Here is a 26,413-nt window from a genome sequence, read left to right as displayed (position 1 = left end):
TGTAGTATCTGAGTGAAATGGCTTCACGAACGAGAAAAAATGTAGGGCGGAACTTCATTTTGTGGAGGGGAAGTTAATGTTTTTGATTAAAGATTATGAGTGCACATCAATTAAAATAAATATGAATAATCATGTTTAAAATATATATCATGGCCACTCTTTTTAATATTATCAAAGTCAATGAAGACTTGAGCTGTGAAACCTCAAAAAACGATGAAAAGGACTATAAAGTTTTACCACAAAAGTGTTCTGTGTGAAATGTGCATTATAGTGAAGACTTCTGAATCACAGATGTGTATGACCAGACCATTACATTTATTTGGTCTTTATCCACTACTAATATTCCACTCCTGAAATTTGTTCAAATCATTTAGTGAGTTCAGTCAGATTTATGAAAGAATCTTTAAAGGAATAGATATCCCTAAAATGAAAGTTCTCTAATTTTTTACTTTTAAATAAAGAGTTGTTTCATGAACTGGATCCAGAGATTCATTGATTCGTTCCCACAAAGCTATCACACGCTCTAAAAAATGCTGGGTGAAAACAACCCAAGTTGGGTTGAAAATGTACAAACCCACCGATTGGGTTGTTTTAACCCAGTGAATGGGTTAAATGTTTGAATGTTTAAATAGTTATATTTAACTCAACTATTGTTTAAAAATTACTGTATTGCTTGCCTAAAATGAACCCAATATATGTTAGAAATTAACATTTATTAATTGCTTATTATAAAACGGTTAGTTCCTGTTCTTGATTCTGATTGGTCAATAGCTGTATTTTATTCATAATAAAACAAGGCTATGACTGCTTCAATCAACGGTTCTGTGTATCACTACACAACACCCTTAGCAACCACTCTTAGCAACGTAAACTGTATGTTTTCAATTCTATTGTTCATTGAAGCTTACTGTATTATCAAAGTCCCTTTAAGTGTTATTAAGTGTAAGTAATATTTAAGTGTTAAGTGTTATTCTATAGTCTTTGGTATTATGTAGAAGAGTATTGTGAGAAAAAGAATGAGTGAGCGAGTTTATTACCTGCATTAAAATTTAGCATTTTCCTTCAGGTCAGTCATATGTTCATAATAAAAAAATCTGTTTAATTGTGCGATGTATCATCTTGTCCTTTTAACATTTAAGGGGTTTTCACATGACTAACAGCACTAGTCAAAACATTTCTCAGTTGCGTCTTGTTCCGTTTTCAAAACAATTCAGTCTTTTCAATGTAAAAGTCTTCGCTACTGACTGACACGCTCATAAAGACAGTCTTTGCTGCCATCTAATGGCGTGAAAATGTAGCTTCTGTTGCTGTTCACGGTCAGGGACTATTTTTTTCTGGCGGAAGGAAGGCTTTTAGTGACAGTTTACTTCATGAAAGTTGCATTGATACATATTTCTGGTTTTAATATTTGTATTGTGTGGTAACCGTTTTATAAAAGCAATAAGGTACTCGAGGCTAGTGCTGTATCGTGAATAAGTCACGGCTTCACGTACTGCCTAACAACGGCCTTCAGCCGTGACTTGTTCACGATACAGCACAGCCTCTCGTACCTTATTGCTTACATAATAAATGTTCACATTTTGATCATGTGTCTGATTTTTAATTTCCAACCTGTTTTGGGTTCATTTTAAGCCAGCCATATAGTAATTTTTAAACAATAGTTGGGTTAAATAAAACTGCCCAGCACGCTGGGCAAACATTTAACCCAACTGCTTGGTTAAAACAACCCAATCACTGGGTTTGTCCTTTTTAACCCAACTTGGGTGGTTTTTAAGCCAGCATTTTTTAGAGTGTATGGATTATAGCGCATAAATCAAATGTATTATATACTTTTATAATACATTTATGTTATTCTGAATATTGACACACCTCATTCACTTTCATGACATTGAAAAGAGTGGCCAGGGTATTCTTCAGAAACTCACCTTTTGTGTTCTACAAAGAACAAAATGGGTTTGGAATGAGATGAAGGCGAGTAAATGATGACAGAATTATCAGCCATTTAAATGTATACCAGCTCGATACAGTATAGCCCCGATTCAGAAGTGGCATTAAGCGGTATTAAAGTATTGAAGTGGAAGAAGAGTACAAATATAACGATTGGAATCTTTAAAAAAAGAGCATGAAGTCAGCGAACGACACCCTGATAAAACAATATTTCAGCACACGCTTTCAGACAAGCTGTAAGCCCACGGAATACAATAATTACAGTGCTCTCTAATTTGACAAGTGTTCCAACGATCAAATAAATTCCCGCTCAGGAGATTAAAAGTAGACGCTTAATCGATTCCATCTGCACATTCCGCAATGTGTGCTGTTTTGCCTGACACCGACAACACATCACAAAGCTTCCTTTAACCTGATCTAAGATCAGCCAAATCATAATCCATTACCATTATAAGAAAAGCTGAAGAGCAGGTCTCAGATCAGTCCAAAAGGGCAGCATCTACCAAACACCCATCATGGTTTGTGGGATATAATGGGTTTTCTCCTAGCAGTGGGGGGAAAGAGAAAGGTCATAGAAAGGACAGATGAGGGACAGCAGAGCTCCCCTCTTCCCATTTTCCAGCTTTGTCACGGTCCCTCTCTCTTAACTCATGATCCTGTTTGAGACAGGGGCTAATCCGCCTCTGCCCCAAGGACACAGAAGATTCCAGAAATCATAAACTCCACTCTGCTGCTGCTGCACACACTCATACTCCATTTTCCAAGTCTGTGTGTTTTTGTGTGACCGTGAGAGCAGTATTGAACAATCAGGCATTTTTATCTTATGTTACTCTCAGAGACCACATTCAGTCTTATGACAAAAACTGCTAAAACAAAAACAGAGTCATATTTGACAGGCACTGAAAAGCAGGAACTTCCACACACCTGTTGCCAGACTGAAATTTCTCACTAAGCTTACAAGGATGAAGGCTATGTAGTGCAAAGCGATTATAAATCTGTCAATAACTTTTTGAAAGATTCCTTTCTGACATTTAATTATGTGATGGGGAGACAGGGGCTGGTTGTCACATTTTTTACTCTAGTATATTTCTCAGGGCAAAAGTTTTAAATATACTTTTTAAGGTAAAATACAATCATCATGTATTATTTACTCATAAATATTCATAAACATAATATTTCCTTAAAAAAACGTCAGATTATCTAATACTTTATGAGATTGACTGACCTCAGTCATGAGGTTCTGCAGGGGTCAACAACCCAGCAAGTCAATTTTAGACACTGTGACAACTAGCCCCGGTCTGCCCTATAAAGAAACAGAATGGGAGAAATTCAGTAAACAGATTAATTGTGGCCTAACTTAAGTTCTAACTTTCTGAAATTCACTCTATAATGGGTTCATCCTCTCAATCGTTTCTCACTGCAGCTGCAGACTGTTTAAACCTTGTAAAATATGACTGAGGTGTTTTACAATGAACAAAGCAAACAGTTTTTACAACAATCTGTCGCCATTATTCCTCACTGTCATGTAACATGCAATGAAAGACAAAATGGCTTCGGGTTTAATGGAGCATCTTAATTAGAAACCTCCTTTGCTCTGACCTTTCTCAAATGACCAGGGAGGAACAAAACAATGATTATATTCGTTTTTACCTTAATGTTTACACCTGCAGGCCTCCAATAAACAACTAAAATACAACACAGACATTGATTAAAACAGTTTTGTTTGTCTATGAAAAAAAATTGTTATTGTGTTAGAGCAGATGTGAATTTAATTGAGAACATTATGTTTAGGATATAAAGCCTTAGTCACTTTGTAAGTTTTATTTATTTATTTATTTATTTATTATGGAGTTTGAGTAAATGAATGAATATATTAAGAAATAAATATAAATGTCACATGTTAGGATCTTATGTTAGGACACCCATTTGAGAGCACGCAAAGTTGTGGCTTGATGATACGAAATAAAACTACAAACAGAGAACTCCAGCAAGAGACTCTCAAACAGTGTTTATGAGAGTCTTACAGCCTTTTAAAATTACAGAGAAAGCAAAGTTTCCCCCAGCTGCCCTTCTCTCCTCCTTTTCTCCGACTTTAACCCCCTCCCTCATTTTCTAGTGGCTCATTGACTTTGGAGGCACAAACTCATTAAACTGCTTCTATTGCACTGACTCAGCTTCTATGATATAGGTAGGGTTTGCTTCATTACCCCTCTCTCTAATAATTGATCTTTCTTTTTTTTACATTGAAGGAGCTTTTCACACATTCAAACTTAAGCATAAGAAAATTCTGTCATTCATTTTTAATATAGAAGGAAGAAATTATATTTTATGTTATTAGAGATTGCTTGCCGAATCTATTATTCAGAAGTTTTTGTTTTTTTTAAATAAATTAATTATTTTATTGTAATACAATGTTTCTTGAGCAGCAAATCAGCATATTAGAATGATTTCTGAAGGATCATGTGACACTGAAGACTGGAGTAATGGCTGCTGAAAATTCACTTTTGCCATACACGAATAAGTTAATTTTTAAAATATTTTTAAAAAAGAAAACAGTATTTAAATGGAATTATATTTCACAATATTGTTGTTTTACTGTATTTCTGATCAAATTAATGCAACCTTGGTGATGATAAGAGACTTTTTATAAATAAAAGCAGTGCATATATTTGCAGTCATTCTTCTGTTAAAACTGTGCTGTAACACAAGTTTCTCACAAAGTTTATGATCAATTTAGAGTTTGATGAGTTATGTTGTCATTGTAACATTGGATAAAACTTTACACAAAAAAAATTTAGTAAACTATTATATTTTTACACAATCGTGTTATCCTGCATATTGCTTCTGTCTATACTTTTGAAACAGTAAGTATTTTAATAATTATGGATTGACCCCATACTTCTATTATAGGCTAAGACAACCACATTTTTTGTGGTAATAAGATATTTTGCCACAAGTTCTGAGCTTAACTTGTACTGAAACCGGAATATTCCATTAAAGGGATAGTTCGCCCAAAAATGAAAATTATCCCATGATTTACTCACCCTTAAACCATCCTAGGTGTATATGGCTATCTTCTTTCAGATGAACACAATCAGAGATATATTCAAAAAAATTCTTGCTCTACAAAGATTTATAATGGTAATGAATGGGGGGCCTGTTTAGAAGCCAAAAATAAATGCATCCACCCATCATAAATATAATCCATACAGCTCCAGGGGGTTAATAAAGGCCTTCTGAAGTGAGGCGATGGGTTTTTGTAAGAAAAATATCCATAATTAAAACTTCATAATATAAAATAACTAGCTTCTGCCAGACGACCGTACGCATACTGCGCAAGTCGACTTGCGCCAAATGAGTAACCCCTCACGCGATGTATGTCGCAGGATGTAGGAGTAGCTTAGACGCTTCTCACGGTTCAAACAAATAGGGCTGTGCAACAAACTGAAGCTCCTCTTCTTTGATATCAAAATCCTCCGACATTTCTCTTCAAAATGTCTTGTTTTAGACTTCTAATTTGTGACCAGTGTTTTGTTTTGTTCTATCCTCTGCGCATCTGCGTTCGTCATTGCGCATACGTCATGTCAGAGTTCACTCTTCCGCCATAAATCGATGCAGACGGCCGTCTGCCGGAAGCTAGTTATTTTACTTTATAAAGTTTTAAATATGGATATTTTTCTTACAAAAACCCATCGCTTCATTTCAGAAGGCCTTTATTAACCCCCTGGAGCTGTATGGATTATTTTTTTATGATGGATGGATGCATTTATTTTGGGCTTCAATACATGCCCCCCCCATTCACTACCATTATAAATCTTTGGAGAGCCAGGATATATAATCTCAAATATATCTCAGATTGTGTTCGTCTGAAAGAAGACAGTCATATACACCTAGGATGGCTTGAGGGTGAGTAAATCATGGGATAATTTTCATTTTTGGGTGAACCCTTTAAGGTTGTTAAATGTTATGTATATCAACCAGATTCTTTCAGTCAAGAAACTTTCTGAAAAATCTGAACCTTATCCCTTGAGCTACTCAGCAATTCTCCACTTTTCCAAGTCCACAATAAGTTCTTCTTTTTATCTCAGACAAAGGGATAGCTTTAGCCTGACCATGAGGTTCTTATGATGCCTGAAGTATGTCCCAATAGCCCGAGGATGAACCAAGGACGTTTCTTACAGTGTGAGAAGGGTAAGGCTCACAATTAGATCCATCCTTTCTGATTAACACCTTCATTATATACTTCAAAGGTCTCCTTTGTGTGAGACATCCAAGGCTTTCTGCAGGCTTGATCTCAGTGTCTTGCATGCTGATGACCTGACGTTTAATTAAAAGGTCCTTAATGAGTTTACGGATCACTGAAGCTCAGTATTTACCCTATATTGCCGTGTTTGAGGGCGAGACAGCTACCGCTGAGTCTGCTGGGCAATGCTGAAGGTGACCGCAGCAAGATGTCAACAACTTCCTGTAAAAGCTGTCATCACTTTAACCAGCAGTTGTATTGGGCTCAGAGCATTCACACTAACGGCTGAAGTCTCTTTTTTTCTTTCCAAAGGGTTTCATTATAGTCAGTGTGGCGTTACGTCCAAACACAAGATGCTGTACAAAGACTTTATTATTCGCTCTCATTTAAAATATAGTACATAATTTGCTGGCTTCAAGCTCCATAGCACAGTCTTGGTGGACAGCAAAAAGGTTATTTACTGTAATGAATAAAAGCTGCAAAGCGCAATCTATTCGTCTATCGGCAAAACAGATGGATAGATGCTTTAGCAGGAGATTACATAAACACACACTTATAGTTTGAGAGTGTGAAAGTGGATTTTGACAATGTCTTTCTTCTCCCTCCCAGAGAGAGAACAGCATGGCGTTAAAAGCTTACAATCAATGCAGGCTCCGATCCACAGTTTTATCATAAGTTATAAACTGAAATGACTCACAGATCAATGTCACGTCACACAGTGGAAATCCGATTTACAAGCTTCAATCCCTGAGAAGAGCACGGCTGTGTGTATCCCAGATTTATTCCTGTGAAAAGACTATTGGTGGAGAAAAAAAAAGAGAGAGAGAGAGAGAAAGAAACAGAATATGTTTGTATAGAGGCAGAGAGAATGTGCAAGTATATTTGGATTTCTTCAAAACTGAAGACTGTCTCAGGTGTTGATTTTCATCCGAAAAAGAAAAACTTTCTTTTTTATTATGTGAAAACATTAAAACTGTCTTAAAATATTTTTTCTTTCCATCATTTTTTGCCACTTTTTCAAATGCAATCATCTATTTTTACACGCATTGCTACTGTTACTCTGTTGTGGCTTAATTTCTATAATGACAAACAATTACAAAAATCACAATTTTGTTCTGATGCTATCACAGCTGGACATATAATAATAATAATAAAAACTACTGGGAGTCTTAAGAGTTTATTTTCTAAAAGTCCACAAGGCCAAAAGTGCCTATAATTGCAGAAAGACCTGTATACATGCGATAGTTAGGAGAGAAACCTGTTTGTGTGTCTGTGTCAGTTTTCTTCCTGAGCATCTTTTGCATGCTGATTGTAACCCCCTCCACATCTCATACTGAAATGCTCATTACCATAAGAAGGAACCTTTCTCCTCTCTGTATTTATATGGGTCACTGAAGTCTTGCCAGGGTGACCAATGAGGTTCAATTCAAAGACATGTCATCAATAGCTGAAGGCTAGTGCCTGTTTGCATCAGAGTCTGGATCAGACTACAGACTTTAAAAACTTAAAAAAAGTTTTCTAAACCTGATTGAGTTTTTTATTATAATAATTACTATTTATGTCCCTCACATTGTCAACACCCCCTCCCACAATCCCATCTGTCTCACTGAGAATGTGGCAGGACAGAGAGAGAGAGACTACAGTCTAGACTACAGTAGACTACAGAGCAGACTCCTGTTAATGTAGTCTTTTAATAATAATAGAAAAAAAAAGTTCCAAATATGAACCACTTGACCTATAAACATACACATAAACATAAAAAAACACTGACATATCGTATCATAACATAACCAATGACAATAATATGAATGTCTTATGCAATCTCTCACGTCCTCCTATTTCTTAATAATTTTATGTCAATGTTTCTTTAATTTTTTTTTTCAAAATCCTAAAATGTTCTGTTTATTTTCAAGTGAAACTATGTTGAATCCCAGATGTTGAATGTCTCAGACTTTAGTACCCCACTGTCCATGCCCATGTAACAGACTGAAGAAAACAAACATATGAATGTAGCAAAGTAGGCAGGAGATATCGCAAACTTTCACTTTGCACTTCACATTTTCTATTAGTGTCCTTGTGAGAACACTGTCAAAACACTGCATCTGTTCTTCTTAAGAGTAGTTAGTATGCTTACTGTCTCACTTTCTGGAGAAAAGTTGCTACAGAATTTGCACATGCCAGTAGTTTAAAGAGTGTTGGCACTGCCTTGTGTTTTAATTAGAATTTAACAGTACATATTTAATTGGAGTTGTTTTGTCAAAGTTGTCAAAGTTATCCTAAACTGAAACCGTACAAATGAAGAGGTGTGTCACTAGTTAAAACCTTATTCATAAAGACTGCAACAACTGAAGGTAGAATTCAACAATAAGAACAAAGTAATATTAAAGGTGCAGTAAGTGGTATTTGAACTACGCTGCTGGACATTGTTGATATTTGAAATCAACCCAAACACACACCTCTCTTCATTGCTCCGCCTCCAAAACTCACACTCCAATTCTAACCACCCTGCTCTGAGTCGGTCTCGAACCGCTGAACTCGAACTGCACAACTCTCACTATCTAGCCGCTGTTACACACGCAATGCGAGTGGATGTCTGTTTATCACAGCTGACGCGCAACAAAATGCTTCACGAAAAATAAAGCGCAGTTGATGAACGAACGACAAAAATTGTTATTGGACTCGGCCCGACTAACTTCCAAACAGTGGATTTGAAATATCACTGAGTCCCCCTTTAATCTAAGGAAAATAGCAAGCTACTGAGAGCAGGTATATAAAAGGTGTAGGTGCTTTAAATATAAGTACAAAGTATGCATACAAAAAAGGTATACTGAATCAATTAACATTTAATTATTTACATTTTTATTTACATATTACTAAAGTAAGTCGAAAACCTGTGTTTATTTTATGTCTTGCTGTCTTCAGATGTATACAGATTAAGATCTGTATACATCTGAATACATTCATAGATCTGAATACATTCATAGATCCACTAAGATTTGGATCTATGAATGTGGCTACAAATAGATTATTAAATGTACATATTTGTTTGAATTACCCATTGTGTGATTTCAAGGAAACGTTTAATGTTACACAGGGATATTTAAATGAGATATTTTTTTAAAGGAGATATTTTGTGCGCATTACATTTACATTTGTACTGTGAGACAAACACACCTAAATTAAAATGGGGAATATGAGATACATTTTAAACAAGTTTTTACTGACTGCTGTTATTACATTGTTATAACATTTTCCCAAAACTGGCTTGTACTTGGGTTTTATTATGATATTCAGACACTGCCAGGAACGGATGATAAATTTATCTAATACAGAATCAAATATTGTCTCCAGCCATTAAAATCATAGAGTTGTTCATCTGCTATACTATGTTGAAAGTAATCTGCATGTACTGTAAATGTCACAGCGATAGTAATAACTAAACAGCCAGAGCACAATTTATGAAAGCCATTAAAGAGGATAATGCTGAAATGATGTTGCAGGCCATGCAGAAAGGCCTGACACAGCAGATGGTATAAGTGAGCCCAAATCAAATTAAATGAAATCAAAGCGAAAAAAGGGCTTCACTTGTGTCAAATGTAACATTTAAATTTGTCCCCCATGTTCTACTCGTCTTCTAATCAAATTTGTGTAGATATGAGGCTGTAATGTTAAATAAATGGTGGATAATTTGAAATCTTTGAAATATAGGCCTATGAAATGAAAGAAGCCTTTAACATTTAATCTTTGTATGAGTTTTGATTGTGTTAGAGCTCTTTCAGACCTTTTCTTTCTTTTTTCAGCAGTTTTAGTCAATGTCTGTACAGAACATCAATGATGATTTATGAGAATTAATTAGAAGCAGCATACTAATGCTAATGCTATTACCCTCTTCTGATGGAGTCTGACATTAAAAAAGTGTTTGTCTCTTTTGAATGTGTGTTTGTTTCCAATTACTCTTAAATTTAAAGGTTCTAGTTAGAACCAAAAACACAGATGCCATATTTCAACCTTTTAAGGTGCATAAATAGTTTTTTAACATCTAGTTCTTCACAAAACCATGTACTGGTGTGCATTTCTTAAATGTTCTAATCAAGGACAGCACCAAAGCTACCAAATAAGAAACTGCAATTAACCATAATAATCCACACTTTATTTGAAGGTGTCCTACATGTAACGTGTGAAAAAGACACTGCAAAGTGTTACCGAAAACACTTACTAACACTGTTGTAACACCACATTAACACCTTTCAAATATGTAATTACTTTTCACTCTATTAGGTAATAAAACTTGCTAGAAAAAAAGGCATGAAGCATAAACGTACACTTAATATGCACATTTACATATAAACACAATACCTCAGTTTATCTCTAAGCGCAGTGAGAATGTTTAATAAACAAAGAGAAACAAATCCAAAACAGGGAAATACCAGGAACACCAGAGAGCATGTAAATGCTAGTAACATCAAACATCGACTGACCACAGGGGCAAACAAGCATAACAAGATAACAAAGTAATGAGACACACCTGGACTAATCAAGGGGAAAAAACTACAAAGAACTACAACATGACACTCAACTTAGCTCAGTCACACCTGCCGAGCGTGGTCTATCCACTTCACTTGAGCTATCACCTGAATTCTGAACTCTGCCTGGTTCTAGGGGCAAATTCCAAACGGCATTTTTGCACCCTTGAAGGGTACTTCGAGAAGGGGGCGCCATTTGTAGCGGTGTTCCAAACAAAAGTAACTGAATCCCTTCACGAAGGGCCCTTCCACAAGGCCGTTAGCGAAGGCTACATGCGATGGTCACTTCAAGGAAGTAATTTTATCACTTATGGTCATGTGACCCAGGGAATACTCGGGATTCTTTTTTTAAGCTAGATGGCGGGAGAGTTCGAGTTAACTTACAAACAGAGCAATTCAAGTTGTTTTGTTTTTTCATGATATATTTCACACATTTTTGTCATGTTATGTTTAAATAAGTTTCATGGGTAAGAAATGTGTTTTCTTGCAGTATCCAAAGATGAGACGGCAAGTTTTAAAGCTGAGAACAGAGAAATACACACACACACACATACACTCAAAAAAATGATGTTGGATTTACTTAATTTTTTTATGTCAACAGGTTCCACGTAACTTGGTTATGTTGCATTTAATTAACATTATTTATTTCAGTTAACTTAAATTTATTACATAAGATTAACTCAATGCCATTTAGTTGAATCAGGTTAACATTCTTAATTTTGTCCATAACCATTACATTTAATTTTTCAAAAAATCCAGTTTTATCAATTGGTTTATTTAATGGATGTGTTCAAGAACAATTTTCATAACTTTTACAAAATCTTTACTCTGTAAAGACTCTTATTGTTAGGTGTTAGCCAGAAGATGGTTTTACTCCATCTATGGCATGCCCAAAATAGTTGTTTTTATTATTAAAACAACTTTAATTGTTGTCAGCAGGTCCTCAACCCAAGCACATGTTCTACACTTCACCACAATGGTAACCCCAAAACCATTAACATAACAGAAACTTTTAAATACCAACATAATAGAACAGTAAATATTTAAAAAGTCTCTCCATTTTCTCATCTTGGTAAAAACTGCTTAAAATAACACTTTATTTCAACATTTATTCTCCCAGATCAGCCCCTTTGCAAAGCATGATGGGAAGTGAAAGTCCTGTTTGATTGAGTCCTGGTTGAGTTTACTTGATTGAAAACATCAAGTTAAGTCAAAAAGTAATCGTTAAATTTAAAAGTAAAAGTCAATTTAACATGAGGCAATTAAATTTGAACCAGAAACCTAATACAATGGTGTTGAATCAAAATAAGTTGTTTAAATAAAGTGAACAGCATCAAAAAATCTTTTTTTTTTTTTTTTTTTTGAGTGTAGGTTATATAACGCATATTGTAACACAAAATCTATCTTTATTTGCAACAGTTATGTTAACAGCAATAATAAGAAATTTCTGTCATAAGAACAGCCCTGCTCCCTCCACAGTCCCCACTTCAAGGGTTCTGCCCTTCGAAGGGAGTAGGGCATAGGAATGCTCCCTTCCGTTTGGAATTTGCCCAAGGACTCCCACAATCCCCACACTGAAATCAGCTGTTAGTCATTAGCCATAGGACTATATGCAACCACTGTTGTAAAGCTGTCACGCTCAAGCTTGAACGCAATGACCAGAACGGAGGTAAAACTCAAACATATAGGTTTATTTGCAGATATGGCAGGAACACAGTAAATAAACAGGTAAGTAATGTTACTTGAGAACGCTAGCAGATGAGATAGACTTGTATTGTTAACTTGTAATTGTTAACTGAGTCTTTGTCTTACAGAAACGTTAAAGCAAACATGAGGAAACCACGCTGAGATGAGGGAGGACTAGAAGATGACTTGGATGACGTGACGACTGAAAGATGACTGACGATCGACTTGGATGAAGTAACAGCAGTAGCCAGGAACATAAAGCAGGTAAGTAGTAGCATCAGACAAGGTACTGAGGTAGTGTGTGTGCTCTAATGCTGGTGATGAGGGCTAGATGAATTCCATGTGTGCTTGGTTAGATGCCAGGGAGGATGATGGAGGAAAGAGTCCTTGTCAGTCCAGTCCGTGACAGAAGTCTTGTTTGCGACTGCTAAAATTCTGTGCTTTCCCGCATTTCGTTTCTCTGCCTGTTCCAGTTTTTGACCTTTTTTGCCTGCCTTTAGACCTCTGCCTGTTCTCTCTTTTGGATTGCTTATCTACTGTTTGCCTGTCGCTGACCCCAGCAGATTGTTGTGTTTTCCCATCCTGGTTTGACTATTGCATGCTCTGTATTTTGGCTTTGATCTAATAAATGCTGCACATGGATAGTGAATCTACTGACTTCAACTCTGCTTTGTCCATCCATCCATCCATCCTTCTTTTATATGGTAAACAACAGTGTGAGGTCTTTGCTAAACCTATAAGGAGCTGAAAAAACAAACAAACAAACAAAAAAAACCCACAAAAAAACTAAATCCTTTTAAGGACGTTTTCATTTTTAAGAGTGTAATCTACATTTATTCATTTAATAGATGCTTTTATCTAAAGCAACCTAATGTGTTTTTGGCTGCATTAGTGTGCTTATATAATGGTTGTAAAATGTTTGCATTTCTCTACCTACATGTCAGTTTGAGTGGTGTGTGCATTTATCCATGTGCATGAGTGTAAGTGTTTGTGTGTGTGCGTGACTGACTCAGTCCAGTGTTTGTTTTGCCCTGTTGTGGCTGACTGGGCTGTGAGTGTAGACTTTTGTTTGCTGCTGTTTTGATCGCCGTGTGTTCCCTGCAGGGACGGAATAGAGGATAGAGAAAGAGAGAGAAATGGAGAGAGAAAGAGAGAGAGAGATAGAGTGTTACCTAGCTGAGTGGAGGGGAGTTGAGGCCACTAGCATGCCAAGTGTTCCCTCCAGACCCTCTGCCTGCTGCCTACAGCTCACTCACCACTTAGTGCATACAAGCGTGATGAGAGGAAAGAGGACGCCCTGCATCTTCCATCACTCCATTCTATTTTTCTCCACATCTCCATCTCTCACTGATTCTTAGCCTGTCTCGGTCCAATTCCAAACATCATAGATTTCATCTCTTTATCCATCATTGATCATCTTCTGCTTCTTTCTCTCTTCATATCAAAACTCAGGTTTGGATTTGACTTTTCGTAGTGGGTTACAATGGTGTATGAATTGAGCTCTTCAAAGGAGGAAGTGTGTATCATATGCTTTGAATCCAGATATCAAAAGAGAGGACACATACGACCATGAGGCCTTGAGCCCATAAAAAACAAACAATATAAATCCTGATTAGCTACTGCAAATCTTATTTACTGTTTACAAGCAATGTGTAATGGTTTTCAAAAGTCTGAGATCACTAGCAGACATGCTATTGTGCATTTTTTATTTTATTTTTTATTTTTTTTACATTTCAAATTATATTAATATATTAATTGTATTATAATTTATGCAAATGCCTATTATGAAATGATATGCAATAATGCAACTACATAAGGAAGGGAATGATTTTATGTAGTCAATCTCACAATATAGCCTAAAATTTGTGAAGATTCTTAAATTTATATTCAAAATATATTCATTTTATGTCAAAATATTTTTTTGTTTTAAATCCAAATCCTTTAGGTTATTTCCCGATTTTCACATCGCGATGTTGAACCAGCACCGTGATTACACGTGATTCGAACTAAACCACTGATATTCAAATGGCGGACCAAAGCAACTACATATTTTCCAGTTACTACAAAATTGTTTCTGAGTAAATTATTTAAAAAAAAAAAAAAAAAAAACCTATGTTACACCAACAAAATTCACCCAAATATCGTCCGAAATAATCAAACACAAAATTTCTAAAAATGTTAAAAGTTTGTAGAATGTCTAATGTAGACTATTGAAATAAAGTGTTACCAGATGAGCTCCTAACATCACAACACAACAAATTAATAACAATAATGACATTATGGGCACTATTATACACCCGGCGCAATGCGGTGCCAGGCTCGATGCAAGTGTTTTTTGCTAGTTTCAGCCCGACGCAGTTATCATTTTATCGTCCTGCGCCACATTGTTTAAATAGCAAATACAATTGTGCACCCATGGGTGTGCTGGTCTGAAAATGAGGTGTGTTCAGGCACATTGTTGGCGTATTGCTATTTTGAGGCAACTGAAATAGACTGCAACATTGACCAACTGAAACCTGGTCTAAAGTCAATGGTGCAGTATTATTAGCGTGTTAGTAATATGCGCCTATAAGCGGGTGCACAACACGCGTACACTCTGCTTATTACTCACACAGGGATGCGTAGCAGCGCACAAACATGCCAAATATTAAAAATAAAAGGATTACAATGTATAAGATTATTATTGTGTGCATAAAGATAAAAATGCTTTGGTGTAATCCGGCTTGTGCTCTAGATGGTCTGCTCGTGCGCGAGGTTAAAGTGCGCGAGCAGACCATCTACAGCACAAGCCGGATTACACCAAAGCATTTTTATCCTTTTCCTTGCTAGAGAAGCGTTCAGGTTTTCCACTTGCAAATTCCGCCATGTAAATAGCGAATCCACCATGGAAAGGGAATGGGAGATGAGACTCTGATTGGTTTATTGCACATTATACCCAAAACGCACCCATTGCTCATTAAGAGAATAGGGACAACCCTTTTAGACCATGCGCCGGGCGGGCGCACCAACCATTTTTCCTGTCGTTAAACTAGGAAAAGTGGATTCAGACACGCCCTAAGTGCACTTGCGCCGTGTGATTTAGACCATGCGCTTAGATCGTTAAAATAGGGCCCAATGTCTTTTTTAATATATTCATTGTCGCTGTTCATGTGATTTGGGTCAAATATTGAAATATATGTGCAACTATATCAGAAATATTTTTGCTTTGTAAGGTGAATGCGCCTCTAGCCACCAGATCAATTTGTTGTGTTACTAATTGAAAAACTGTTGAACAACAAATCTGTAATTGCCTTGATAAATTTATTGGCAGAATGAGACAATCCGCATTTAGTAAACAAGCAAATTCAAAGTGAGAACAAAGTATTGATACTTTGGACAATTTTTTATATCTATAGAAATCTCAACGCATCATGTTGTATGGAATTTTTAAATTTTCTCAACAATTCCTTTTCCATCAATTCATTGTAAATAGTCACGTTCTCTCACAAGCTCGGGTTGGTGGTTTCAGTATTTTGGACCTCACTGTACACATTTAACACTTATGCATGAGGAGCTGATATGTACTTAATTTCATGCCACTGATTGTAATATGATATTACAACTGCAGACGCACCAGTGTATGAGTGTGGAGGGAATTCAGGGACATCTACATTCCGAGCACAGGTTTTATTAAAACTTGTGAAAACATGCTCCAGCAGATTAATATTCCTAACAAACAAATTTCAACAGTGCTGCGTAATTAGCATATTATTGAGATGTGAAGGAAGTCACCGCCCAAGAAAATGTCAGATCAAAGTGCCTGAAGATAAAAACTCTAACCAGGCTAATTTACGCTTGCGTCCCTTTTGAGTTCAGTGCCTGTGGTATTAAGTGGATAGGGCTTGTGACAAAATGTTTGCTCACACAAACAAACACATACACACGATACAGACATGTAAACACAAAAGGCATTATCACAAGCATCAGTTCTTATGTATCGAAACTGGAATAAATGTCTCCATGACGGGGGTATGTTCTTCATGACAACAACATGAAAGTAACCGTGTAATGGCCCTTCTCTGTCAGCCACAGCGTAGCCGTGTCATGTTTACCACAATTTCCAATTTCAAGGCTTTCCTGTCCTCACAGACAAGAGCTGCTTATCTGCTGAGCTTACTTCAGAGGACATAATAGATTGTAATTGAGCTGCCTAGTCCCTTTGGTGGTTGACCCCACTTTAACAGCAATTATCATCTTGCCAAATTCCCACCTCTAATGCCTCGGCTTCATACGGACACTTTCACCCCAGTGGATCTCATACAACTCTACAACATCATCTTTATTGCAGCACCATTGCATTTATTGGTGCCAAAAGACATTAGACTGATAAGGGGGAAAAAACAAGATCAAATAAGGTGTGGTAATTTGATTTTTTCAATTACCAAGATATTGGCTCTAGAGTAAAATAACAGATGCTTTTTTTGGCGTGACAAACCTGTTGCATTTAACAGTCCAGACAACCCATTGCTAGGCCAAAACTGAGACTTTAGAAATTCTGTGGAATGGACATGTAAAGTCAAGGAATTGTTATTTGTACAGAACAATCCAAGCCTCAGTAGATCTGAGATTTGGCTCAACGACATTTTTTGTTTGTGTTTTCATAAGCTCTTAAATGTGAAAATTATGTCTATCTGCAGTTCTAGCTGCATTGCCAAACTCCCAGTGAAGGTCTTTTGGCAGAGATGATAATAAATTACTTCAGTCTGGACCCTTTCTAGCATGACAGTTAAAGGGATAGTTCACCCAAAAAATAAAAATTCTGGGTAACACTTAAGTATAGGGAACACATATAAACTATTAACTACGGCTTTTCCCTAAATAAACTCCTAATTTAATGATTATTAATAGTCAGTAAGGTAGTTGTTAAGTTTAGGTATTAGGTAGGATTAAGAAAGTAGAATAAGGCATTAATATGTGCTTAATAAGTACTAATAATATTCTATTAATATGCATGCTAATAAGCAACTAGTTAAAAGACCCTAAAATAAAGTGTTACCAAATTCTGTCATCATTTACTCATCCTCATGTTGTTCAAAACCTGAAAGTCATACAGGTGAACTATACCTTTACAAGTTTATCATTTTGTTCCTGGTACCACCACAACACTTACAGAAATAGCTGTAGTTATATAAGCTTTCAGACATATATGATTGGCCTTCTGATATAGCAGCCTAATCTCATGGGAATTTTTATTGTACACGATTGTGTTTCTGTATGAATTTGTATGATCTGACTCCATGACTCTGACTCCAAAACATAACCATGAAGGCCGGCCCCTAACCCCATGCCTAAACCTAATTCTCAGGGAGATGTGAGCAGATCATATAAATGAGATTTTATGAGAACATCATCCTTTTACCACATCATACAATACATACAAATTGTAATGAGAGTATGTTGAAAACAGATAGCTCATTCAGAAATGAATATAATTGTGACCCTGGACCACAAAACCAGTCATAAGGGAGATTCATATGAGATTTATACATTGTCTGAAAGCTGAATAAATCAACTTTCAACTGATGTTTAGTTAGGACAATATTTGGCCGAGATACAACTATTTGAAAATCTGGAATCTGAGGGTGCAAAAAAATCCAAATATTGAGAAAATCGCCTTTAAAGTTGTCCAAATGAAGTCCTTAGCAATGCATATCTGCTCACAAAAATTGTCATTTTTTGATATATTTATGGTAGAAAATTTACAAAATATCTTCATTGAACATGATCTTTACTTAAAGGATTAGTTCACTTTTTAATAAACTTTTGCTGATAATTTACTCACCCCCATGTCATCCAAGATGTCCATGTCTTTCTTTCTTCAGTCGAAAAAAAAAAAAAAAAAAGGTTTTTGATGAAAACATTCCAGGATTTTTCTCCATATAATGGACTTCAATGGACACCAAACGGTTCAAGGTCCAAATAACAGTTTCAGTGCAGCTTCAAAGGGCTTTAAACGATACCAGACGAGGAATAAGGGTCTTAGCTAGCGAAGCCAAAAAGCTTACGCTGTATGTCCTACACCTTCCCTATTCAACTTACGGAACGAGCGCAGCGCCAGTTAAATTTTTTCCGTAAGTTGAATAGGACATACAGCGTAAGCTTTTTGGAGAATACAGAAATGCGGTTTTGGCGGAGGCACTTAGAAGGCGAACGTTTGTTTATATAAAGCATATACAGTTGTATTTTTTTTTCGAAAATGACCGATCGTTTCGCTAGATAAGACTCTTATTCATCGTCTGGTATCGTTTAAAGCCCTTTGAAGCTGCACTGAAACTGTCATTTGGACCTTGAACCGTTTGGTGTCCATTGAAGTCCATTATATGGAGAAAAATTGAATGTTTTCATCAAAAACCTTTTCGACTGAAGAAAGAAAGACATGGACATCTTGGATGACATGGGGGTGAGTAAATTATCAGCAAAAGTTTATTTAAAAGTGAACTAATACTTTAATATCCCTATGATTTTTGGCATAAAAGAAAAATCGATAATTTTGACCCGTACAATGTATTCAATTACAAATATATATATATATATATATATATATATTGTAGTCCAGCATCACGATTGATAAATCGTTTTGTACTTGATTAATCATTGACTTGGTTTAGGGTTGTTGTTTTTTTTGTGTGTGTTTGTGAAGTGACACAGAATGAGCTTTGTCTAAAGGCAAATTCACACTGTTCAGACAGACTCAGACCAACAGTAACAGTCATCAGATTAAAGTGCAAAGGCAGATTCAACATGTTCAATTGCGAAAACAATGGCTAACCAATGCCAACATATGCAGACAGGGGTAGCATACTGATCTGACAAAACTTGACAAACGTGTCTCTTGCCTTTGATCAGCGTCTGTCAGTGCAGTGTGAATTGGCCTTAAGAAACTGCTCCAAAAGTTTGTATTTTTTTATTGTAATCTGGTTTTATGGCTGAAGCACTGGATGTATCCATTTTCACGCATTTCAAATTCATTTTAGTAGCTACCTGAACTGATCCAGCACACGGACAAGGCAACAAACCCTTAAGCAATCAAAATCTGCAATCTGCCAATAAAGCAGGTCAAGATCATGGACCAGAACCTCAAATCAAGGTGCTGTAATAAAAAATATGTTTTTCTAGAATTCTCAAATTCTTGATAGAACTGCAATGAGGTGCAAAATCAAAAATCTAATTCTCTGTAAAGATGAATGCCCTATAAAAGCCATACTAAAATATGTTAGCTCTGACCCACCTCAAGTGCTGCTTTGGTTTTGTGTGAATGAAATGCAGAATCAGTGCAGTTTTAAACTTTGTCATTATCATACCGGAATAAACAGTATATTTTATCATGTATAATTTAATTTCTAAGAATATATTTACATTGATAATTTAATTTTTATTTCATGCATATGTCACCTCTGTGAAAAAACAAAAATCCTTGAAACATTTATATTTTTCATTGAATGTTAAGGTTCCTTAAATGGTTCCTTTTCCCCCTTCACATTTACTATATATAGCTATATATATATATATATATATATATATATATATGACAATTGGTTTGAGGTTTTCAATACATTCTTTTCTAATGCTGCCAAGACTATCACAAATCATTTCTGCAGTTTCGACAAAACCTCATTTATGCTAGCCAGCAAGATGACATTATCTTGGTAACAAATCAGGAGAATTTGCAACAACAATGTGGAATACATAACATAAAATGTAGATGATGTCCCCCAGGCCACCGGGCCCTCCTTAACGTTGAGCCCTGCAGTGTATAAATGCTGTCTCATTGCGTGACTATGATTTCTGGCCATCTTTTCGGAAACATCAATAAAACATGCTGATGATTTAACTAGTTTTGTAAAACATTTCCATCTTCTACATAATTTATCTCACCCAGTCAATGCATAATGAATAGCACTCAACAGACAAACTGCAGTGTTGCAGTATTCAGATTTAGAGTCATTGAGAGATTAACCTACCATTATGTGTAACAGAGCTTCCACTTCCACCATGGTAACAGTAGAAGCACAAAGAGCTAGTCCTGTGAACACATGGAGATGTGAATTTTCACATCTTTCACAAGGTGACTTTAAATGTATACAAATCTACAAAGCTAAATTTATATGTACAGGAAGAGATCTTTTTGTAGATGCAAAGGTATCTGTGTGTGTTCAGGGACTATAAGATAAGTATATATTCGCACTTCTAAGTCCTAACCCAACAGTAGCTCTGTGAATGTATGAATTTCATTAAAGATGCAATGTAAAACCAATAAAACAGTGTTATTAGAACACCAGGGAGTGATGTTGTTATTTGAGGAAGGGTGAACCTGCCAGGAAAACTGATTTCATACTTTGTGCTTCTGAGAAATGCTTCATTAAAACAGAGGCAAGGTTAGTTTTCTAACACGTGCCACTTTAAACAGTATATCTGACTTAAGAATCCTTTTTTACTGTGTAGCGGCTGTTAATTTCTATTAATTCATAAACAAACCTTTCTATGAGTGAACAAGCATATTCCCTAGACATGTGCATTATTATTGTTTTGATATTGTCTTTTGTATTGCATACTGTTTTGTGCACGCTTCATTATTGAACTACTAGTTAACGTAACCTCATATCATGCTTGATGTCAAAATAATCCTGGTTTAGTATCTTACACATTGGTGTACATCACCTCCTCATAGCGTGCATTGTATGCTTGTTAAATTAACCAGAGCATAAAGGGACACAAAACTGCCAGCCCACTCTGATCATACAAATAACTCAGCTTCCAAACAAAGAAACTTTTGCCACTTGAAAATGGCACCTTTCTCATTGGACAAGCCAAACTCGAGAGGTGTGATTTCTGCAGAAGTTAAAAGGGCACTATGTCAGTGACCCTCCCTCTTCTTCTTCTGGTTGCTGTTTGTGTGGAAAAGACTGGAGATGTCTGGTCCAACTGTGACGCTGTTGGACCTTTGCCCCAGTGCACAGCCATGCAGCCTGAGGGGCCTCAAAGTTACAACCAAAAATTGTAAATTCCCCCAGCCGGGAGAGAGGATTCTCACGACCACAGCCGAGTCAGACTAGCATTGCAAATTCGTCATTTCTTCATTTAACGCTGAAGAACCTTGAAACTTCACCACCTTTGAACTACTGAACCATCAAGACTTTCTTCTGACACTGCATATCCGGATGCTCTTCAACGGCTAAGGCATTATGCAAGTATTGTACATTTAACTAATTAAACAGAGGTTTAGTATAAGCTGTAGACCCCTTGTTGCCAAGGTGCTTTAAAATTAGGAAACTGATGGTTCTATTCAGGTGGTTAACTGACACATTTCCATAGCTTCATTCCCCTGTTTCTGTTTCAGTTTCATTCATTCACGTTCCTTTTTACCCATGTATGCGTGATTTGTGTGTATGTGTTTGTTTAGACTAGTTATGTGTTTGTGATTTAGTTATATAAAACATGCTTTTTGTAGTACTGTACACAGTAAGAAAGTTTTTTTGTGGCCACGAAAATGACCTTTCTGTGTTAGAAGATTAATAATGAGTGTTCACTGTACGAACAGGTTAATTGATTGAATATTAATTCTGCTATATCAAGTTAATTTTTTTTAACTGTTCCAAATATTCATAATGAATTAATTATAATTAGTTATGATTAATTATTTATATTTACCTTGGGCTAATTTGCTACATATTAATAGTGGAGAATGTGGGCATGATTAAACAAAGGTTATGAGCTTAAATCACTGTCAACCTAAAAGTGTGCATCCATTCAGAATAGGACACAACATGAGATACCCGGTTAGGTATTTAGTTGCTGGCTTGTTGAAATGAAGATAACGTGACAGCTTGAATTGACATATCTACTGTAATTGAAAGAGTCAAAGTAACAAAGATTCTTTGTAACTTTGTTTGACTTTGTTTACAGCTCAAAGGAATATAGAGCTTCACTCTAAAATCACTTTGAAACAGACAAATTCACCTTTTTTCTATACAGTCCTAATCCTATACCCTCTATATACAATCACTTGAGATATAATCAATTGTACAATCATGTTGTCAAGGTTAGGCTCTGTTTAGGTTTGGTTCTGTTCTGTTTCTGTTTGTCTGTGTTCCTTGTCATTGTTAATTGACCTAGTTTCCTAGCGTGTGTCAGTTTGTTTCCATGGTTACTAATTTACCTGGTTCACCTGCATTTCCTTTAGCTGTCTTTGTTTGAACTGTGTATATATAGCCCTCAGTTTGCTAAGTTCTTGTGTTTATGCTGCCATGTGTTTTGTCTGTGATCTTCTTCATTATGTATAATCTTTTTTTGTTTTTTTTTATTAATGATGTGCCGCAATTAGATCCCCTTCTTGTTTTTGCCTGACCTACCGTGACTCATGTATCATGTATTTTTCTTTTAAATAGTTTTGTGTATTAATTCAAACGCTACTGAAGGAATGATTCAGAATGGCACACTGTAGTTAACCAATATCACATATATTGCATGGTGGGTATCTGTGAACTGCAATTTTAATTTCCTTTATATTCATTTACATTACATTTTGCAAACTTTGTTACATATTAGTATTATAAATATCTTAAAAGTCTCACCCAATCCACCCAATCCAATTTCATATGCAAAACACCCTGCAAGAAGACAAATGATCGCAAACTCCTTATTGGCTCACTCGCTTCCCATATGGTGTGACATCTTCATGCTTTAAAAGATCACTGATCACAAGATCAAGTCTCTTCCCCTCCTTCCCTTTGCTGATTCTAAATTAATGATGAGCTAGAAGATGAGCTCTTCTAAGGACCCCTAAGTTTGTGCCAGGCTGCAGCCTTGTCTTTCCATTCATCAAAGATCCTCTGACTCAAACTAATTCTCTCTCATCAAGACAACTTCAGCAAAGATCAGCTGGAGCCTACACAAATTGCATTAGGACACTTATATTCAAATGGGTGAGACATACAAGTATCAAACTTAGTCTCATTAGTTGATACATTAATTATCCCCTACACCTTTTAAAGAATGGTGCCTTAGAACCAAACAATGCTATAACACTATAAAGATGGTTCTTGTAACAATAGCAGAACCCTTTTTTGGCGATAAATAGAACCCTCTTTATAAGGTTCCATAAAGAACCATGCTTTGAAAGTGCTATATAGGACTTCGATAGTGTGATTTTTTTTTTTTTTTTTTTTTTTTTTGTTATTGGCCTGGGGCTGTATTCACAAAACATTTTATCTTACCACTAAGAGTTCTCCTAAATAGCAGTAAAAGTTCTTAGCTAAGAGTTTTCTCTTAAAACCTATTCACAAAGCTGCTGAGACCAACTTTTACTAAGGAATAGAGAGAAGTCTTAAGTGAGGAGTAAGGGCGGGGTTGACCTCGTTGCTATGGATGATGTCAACACGCTTACTAACTATGCCCACAGTGATTGGCTGATGGGGGAGGAGTCTCTGTCAGTGATTTAATCATAGAAATATCGTAGAGGTATCATGTTTCCATATTAAAATAAAGGTTTTAAAATACAAATTTGATGTATTTGTCACAGACACGCCAGGCTCCACCATCCACCAATCACAGCGCACCACTTCTCCTGAGTTCTGATCACCGGCACCTGCACCTCATCACCACCTCATCAACACCAGCATGAAGAGCACTCACACTCACAGCCACATTGTCCGGTCTTGTTTGCATCTAAACTTACCTGTATGCTTACCTCAAGGACTCCTACAAAACTATTTACCCGTCTCCAGCGTCTCCTGTTCTCCTCGTGTGATCTCCAGTCCGTGTGTGAGTGTTCTCCGTGTTCTACGTTCATCCATTCCAACGCCATTCAAGATCTCCACATCTGCAACCACAAAAGGACAGTATCACTCATCTTCACTCCAGTTTACCACCTTTACGTTATTACATACTCACCTGCACTGCTGTTAAACTCTGCTGGTATCAATAAACATCCCTGTCTGTGATCTCCTGTCTCCGACCCTTCTGTGTTGTAACAGTATTTAAATAAAGATTTTTTAATAAAAATGTTGCCATATTCAAATAAAGATTTTAAAATGTAGGCTAAGCCTAATTAAACTAGTATATGTTCAGCTAATTGTCAGCCTCTTACATGTCTGCGTCTCGAGAGAACGCAGAATTCAAGCGACAAATGATGCAAAGTTTGGAAGGAGTATGTTTAAACGGTCTATCTAATCAGCTCGAGTGGAGGTATATATACACAGGCGAGAGCCGACTCACCTATAGTTACCTCGACAGTTTTCTGCATCCCTCCGCCACCCCGTTCCCCACATTCTGCTGATACGGTAATGGGGGAGAACTGGGCTAAATAAATTCCAAGCTCGGAGCCCTCGATCCCCTTGGACACCACACCACATACACTTATAATAGTTTTTTTTTACTCTATTCGATCATTTGTAAAAACTGCCACAGGTTATCAGACATTATTTATTTATTTATTAAAGATTTATTTTTGGTGTCTTATCGTAGATTCAAATCTATAAATCAAAATATGTATTGCATTTATGAAAGAAAAGGTTCAGCACCTAAGGCTCTATCACTATTGTCTCATGGTGTACAGTGTCTTTAGGTGGATTAGGATTGTTTGTGATTTAGTCTTAGTGACTTAGGAGTCCTCTTGACTACTCCTAACATTTCACAGATTTAGCAGCTAGTTTTAGCACTAAAATGCTTTGTGAAATACTCTTAGAGCAAAAATTTAGGATGCCCATTATTTTTAAGAGTTTCTCCTAAATCAGCAAGTTAGGACCTACTTTTAGCCTTAAGATGTTTTGTGAATACGGCCCCTTATAATGTCTTGTAGCCTAGTAGGGCTTTACATTTTACAAAAACAGCATGTTGTGTCAATTATGTACTTTTACTTTTTATTGACATGTTAAATTGTATAAAAAATGGCAGTGTTCTACAACAGTTATTAGAATACATTATTAAATGACATTTGACACTGAACATGATTAAATACATAAGGAATTAAAACAAAACAGAAACACAAAATAGATTTAGGCCTAATGACGACCAAGTTCCAGTGAAATATCTTCACAATCCTCGATAATGTCTTTAAGTCCATCATTTCAGTGTAATTGAGTGGCAGTTTCTCTTTGCAGATGATGAGGGTGTGGGATGTGACAGTATCTGAAATACACAATTGAGTTTAGAGTTACAGTGTGTCTCTTCCCGTTGTTTATGTAAAGATAATTATTTTTATGAAGGCCAAAATTAGCAAAAATTGACAGTGCGTTGACATGTGAGCCCTTTACAATGTTAAAAGGAAAAGCAATATAAACTAGATAGTTTTAATGCTTTTTTGTTTTTCTTTGTTTTGTTTTGTTTTGTTTATACATAAACCCAAGTAATAACTAAAAAAATCTAACAATATGGATCATAAAATCAATATCTCTGTTACTTACTTAGTGAAGTATCCTCCACACTTAGGCTGCATTTTCTGTCAAACTAAAAAAAGACAAAGACATGATTGGTAGGAAACCAGTTACAATTTAAAAGTTAAAATGTATAAACATTTTAATAAAGAAATCATTTACCTGTTGAGAGCGTGTTGACAGTCTGTACTCGGATAGCTGAGCTCCAGAAAACCAGTAATGATGTGGCTTTGACAGTTACAGATTTGAAAAACAAAAAGGCGGGAACCCTACTCTTTAACACAAAGAACCATTTCAGCATATAAAGGGTTCTTCAGGGTCATACGGTTCTAAATAGAATTGTTACTATGTGTAAAGAAACTTCAAAGAACCATCATTTTTTTAGCATGTATGTGTGTATATGTTAGATTAGTCTCATTAATAAAGTCATGTTCGAGTCACGTTGTGTGCATATTTTGGCTACATGCTCTGAGTAGTACTGTACAGTAAGAAAGTTAATTTCCATACCCCGGAAATGAACATTTCTTAGGATTAATAAACAATTAACACTGAGTGTTTGCTTAACAAACTGGTTAGTTGATTGTGGTATTAATTCTGCTACATCA

The 26,413-nt window shown here is 36.1% G+C and overlaps 1 long non-coding RNA gene across 1 annotated transcript; it reads left to right on the top strand.

The window, feature by feature from the left end:
• The first annotated feature begins 11,882 nt into the window (after positions 1-11,882).
• Positions 11,883-24,377, top strand: LOC127521465 (uncharacterized). Its single transcript, XR_007932364.1, has 3 exons — positions 11,883-12,441; positions 12,528-12,663; positions 23,957-24,377. It is a non-coding gene; the product is annotated as an uncharacterized LOC127521465 (long non-coding RNA).
• Positions 24,378-26,413: the final 2,036 nt, after the last annotated feature.

The sequence above is a fragment of the Ctenopharyngodon idella genome, chromosome 1 (assembly GCF_019924925.1).
Source record: "Ctenopharyngodon idella isolate HZGC_01 chromosome 1, HZGC01, whole genome shotgun sequence".
Taxonomy (NCBI): Eukaryota; Metazoa; Chordata; class Actinopteri; order Cypriniformes; family Xenocyprididae; genus Ctenopharyngodon; species Ctenopharyngodon idella.
Note: the sequence above shows the minus strand (reverse complement) of the source record. Positions and strands in the feature narration are given on the sequence as shown.